Source organism: Pinus tabuliformis, chromosome 5_2 (assembly GCF_031772625.1).
Source record: "Pinus tabuliformis cultivar Carrire ecotype Pingquan chromosome 5_2, CPIR1, whole genome shotgun sequence".
NCBI lineage: Eukaryota > Viridiplantae > Streptophyta > Pinopsida > Pinales > Pinaceae > Pinus > Pinus tabuliformis.
Genome location: NC_142306.1, coordinates 41,005,649 through 41,010,352, shown reverse-complemented (window position 1 = coordinate 41,010,352; position 4,704 = coordinate 41,005,649).

The window sequence follows — 4,704 nt, the reverse complement described above, 5'->3', positions numbered from 1 at the left end:
TAAGATATCACTATGACTCCGACAATTGTTGGAAGACCAACTCTTCAACATCCTCATGGTGGTCAACAATAACGAACTAATGCCAAGCTCAGTAGCCCATGATGGTGTCAGTGCACTCTAAGGTGACATCTTTCTGGAAGTAAACTCTTGCCTCCATAACATCTTGGTACACTGCTTGGGCTCCTTTGTCAAACTCGTCTGATAGCATTTGCATCATTGTCTTGAGTGAGACTGGACCAACAACATACTTTTGCATGGTGTTTGCACTGATTGACAAGTCTGGGCTGGTGGCTATGTGATCAACGCATCAAAGTACAAGTCAAGCTTTAGTCAGACTTGTGCCTTTGTCTTCGCCTGGGTGACTATCCCAATAGACGAGATCGCATGTACGCACACAATAATATCCATACTCTTGAATACACATGGATGGGAAGCCTGTAGACTAGTCATGAGTTGCAGGAGGTCTTCATAGTTCTGGATATAACTCCATATGCATGCCTTCAGCTCGACCACTCTAGGATTCATCATCTTAGACAAGTGTAGCGGGGCTCCCTTGTATCTTGTCATCCATGTTTGCATGTAATCAATAGCAACATGCACGTTTGAGAGGATACATGATCTTCTATCACATTGCGCCAATCGTTGAGATGGACGGCTGCCTTATGCACATTACCAAACTTGGAATACAATGCCTGCATGACTGTGTTAAGGGACAATACTAAATTCAGTATTGACTTCTTCAATTCTGCTCAGGAAGATTTTGTAACCAATCTCCTCCCTACTTAGTCATATGTATCTCCTTAGCCATTCCTCGTTCTCAACTATCAAGAAGCGAACGCTCGAGCTAGTTGCTTCGACATATGCTCTGGTAGCATCGGCCAATGCTGTTGGATGTTTATGCACGTCAAACACGGTCATTCGTTCCTCAAACTACGTAGGAGATGTATGATCATCCAAAGTCGACACTCTGAGAGATTGCACAACTCCATGTTGAGACTCGTCGAATGAGATGTTGTGCATCTCTCCTTCCGGTTGATCTCCAAAGATCTCAATGTCTCCTTGGTTGCTTGGGACTCACTTCTCTTCTTGACGCGGTGAAGCTAGTGGGTCAACTTGTTGGTGGTGAGGCATGAGGTCAATATCTTACTCTAACTCTTGTTGCTCCATATCTATATCCATCTATTCAAGTGCTTGCTTTATCTCCTAAGAAAAGTCCTATTCTTGTGATGGTTCACCTTGTTTGCTTGATGCCATCCGTTTTGATGAGTCTACTACCTGTACATGTGTAGTTTCATATATTTGTACAAGTTGCGCCCCCTATTGTACCTGTTCCTGTTGTGCTTCCTTCTCATGTCTGTGAAGCTCTTGTTCCTTTCAAAGTTGCTCCTTCAAATAATACAACTCCTTCTCTGTTTTCTCCATTATAAATTTCTCTCTCTCCCTTTATGCATTTCTCTTGTCATGTTGTTCCCTCTTTGCCTCTATTGCCAAATATTCTTTCTACACAAGTGTGTCCACCCAAAACTTGCAACTTTTCTCTTCCTCCATGATTTTGACAGTCTTTGTCTTGCCCTTGTCGTGCATTGGTATGTTTTCCTCTATTTTTGCTGCTTCTAGTGCTCTCCGGGGTGTTGTTTCGCTACCAATTCCACAATGAGGCCAATCGGTTGATTGGGTCTGGAGAAACTGTAACAATATCTCCATGGGTCTTCCTTCACCTAATGAAATACCCCGTGGATCTAGTTAAACTGTACTCTCGTGTAGTGGTCTTTAACAAGATAATGCAGGTCATACGGATTGTAACTTCAAGTGTTGAATGGATATTTCATCATCTCCTCTGCTTTGGCATCCGCATGCTTGAAAGTTTGTATCTCATAAAACCCAATCTGGAATGGAAGAATGGGCCAAGTGTTGTAGGGAAAAGTATTCGATTCGGATGACCCTATCCAACTCTAAGGGTGATAGTACCTCAGCAACAACTGTAAAGAAAACTACTTAAGGTTTACTTCTTTATGAAAGCAAGAGAGAATGAAGAAATGCACTAACCGTTGCCTTGCGCTTAATGTCGAATCCAAACTCTTCTCTTTGCTTGCTTGCCCCCAGCTCCTTGCTCTTTTGCTAGCCCAGCTACAATGAGATCCTGCAAAATAACAAAGAAGGAAACTACAAGAAGCATGCAATCATAACTGATTCAAGGATTAGCATAAATCAAATATACAATCATCACAATATATCATTGAAACAAGTGCATATAGAAGAACCTCAATAGCTTTTATTAATAGAAGAAGTAAAGTTCTGAGAGTGTTACAACCATTGAAGGCCCCAATCCAGCAACACCTCCCAGCAGAAAGAATTTCTCCTCTTCACCTCCTTCAAGCAATCACCCAATAGCTCTATAGTGAAACCAACAGCATATCATTACTTTGCACAAAATTCCAGCCCCCTGAGCTCATAGGAGAGAGCTCAATATATAGATGAATTGAGAAAGGATGAGTCAGCTTGCAACTGATGTGTAGCTACCTTGTGTCCTCTCTCTCTTCAGTTCTTAAGTCCACTTGGAGAACCTTGCTTCCACTTGGAGAAACAGAGCCTCTGACTCATCACAAGGCGAAATCCCTGACCCAAGTGTCATTTTTGGAAGATTCCAGAGCAATGACTCAGTGTGCCACTTGTCCCATCTCGCTCAGCGCAGGTGGCCTTTGTTCCACTTGCTTTGCAACGCAGGTACACCATGGAGCAGCTGAGTTTCAGCGCAGAAGCCTAGTGGAGCACCTGCTTTGATTTCAGGATTGCTTGTTTTTGAGTGTTTTCAGGTGGAGAACTGATCTGAGAGCTGTTGGCTTGCTGACCTTGTTCCTCTAGGGGTAGGAACATCATGTTTAGGGACTTTGGATCCCTTGGATTATTGACAATTCATGCCTGATGCTGCAAGGCACAAAATTGTCTATAACAGATGCCCCCTAAAGTATGAGGTCGTTTATCGGGTGAAATGCTTTATTAGGAGGATCCGAAGTTCGTTCAATCTGCTGAGAAGTGTCCTGTAATAAGATACAATACAATACATTATTTTTCATACTTTTTCATGATCTAGCTGAGGCGGGCATTCCCATGCTCAGCTTTATAAATTCATTTTGGTACATAGAACAGACGATCGTCTGATGGTAGACTGATAATTCTCTGCTGAAATTATCATTCTTTGAGAAGGATGATCATCTGCTGCAATGATGTACATATCAAATGTCTTTATATCCTGAATATATATCGCAGCCCGGATGGATGAAACTAGATCCGGGGTCTTCAATCTCTTCCGATCTTCACTCGATGTACAAGTCGATCCATGTGAGAATTTCTTGAAGTCGAACATGGAAAGACATCGCTTGTGTTATCACAAAATCACAACTGAAGGGCTGCTGATCAGGCAGACTCTGTGTAACTATTTCAGACCAAGCTTTTGACTAAGGATTAGCCTCCCTAGCCTGAGAGGGCTCTCTCAAGAAAAGGTTATTGATTTTGAATGTTGATAAGAGGGCTAACTCTTGTACAATAGATTTAATGTAAGCATAACTGGTTGGAAACACACCAAAAGATATCTCATTGGGCTATGGAGTCTATAATATCAAGTAAACAAGAAAAACACAGTGAACTCATAGAAATCAAGGCTCTTAGCATTACAAGTCAAACATATTCCACCACACATAGCTTGCTGTATACACAGGAAGTCAGAGCATATAAGTATGAATTCTGAGTGATTGCATACAACAAAACCATAAAATAACATAAGGTATAACACATCATCACTTCATTTGACCATGACAATCCTTCGAGAATCTTGAGAAGAGTATAACTCTGTTTTACTATTACTGTCAAAAAAGATCTTACAGTGGCCCAAAACAACACACTTTTTCTATTAAGTATCCAACCTTTTTTACATCTAAGTTATTCCTATATATAGCCTATCAAAACACTGCTGTACGAGACTCCTCATCAAGCATGAAGGGAGCTCGGGCTTTTGACATAAATGACCTTAACAATAACATAAACGAACTAATTTATTACAAGAGATATGATGCTACGAAAACAGAGGATTCCATCATATTGGCACTTTAAGTCTTCTTCCTTGTATACCCTGATGTGTCCTTTGAGCTTGCCACCTGTAGTACTGCAATAATAACCATATCCAAGCTTAAAACAGATTCAATGTACATACAGCTCCGGATACTTGAGGCATAGATGACTTCAACAACCGAAAAGAAAATGAAGCCTATATTCTTGGTTGCTGCCTCCCCTCGGTGTTCATATATTAATGATCCATCTTTAAGCCATTTAAACCTTGGATAGTCCCGTGTGACTGAAGAAAACTCATAACCCAGCCATCCCACAACTGGACAAGTGTATCATTTAACACCTCAGCAGCTCTATCCAAACCCTAAAATTTCGGAGATAAAGTGACTTTTAGGCAAAAGACAAAACTTCGACTTTTTCTTTGAATATTTACACCTGACCTCCTTTTCAAAATTTCTGACTGATCTTCTATAGTCTACATGCTAACATTAAACCATCTCTTTGAATATATGCTGATCTCAGCATTCCAACTCAAGCTTTAAACCTAACCAGTCATCTACAGCAGTTTCGTAGCGCGCTACGAAACTGCTGTAGGTCATCAAAATTAAATATATGAACCTCAAAACAGCAATATTTCAAATC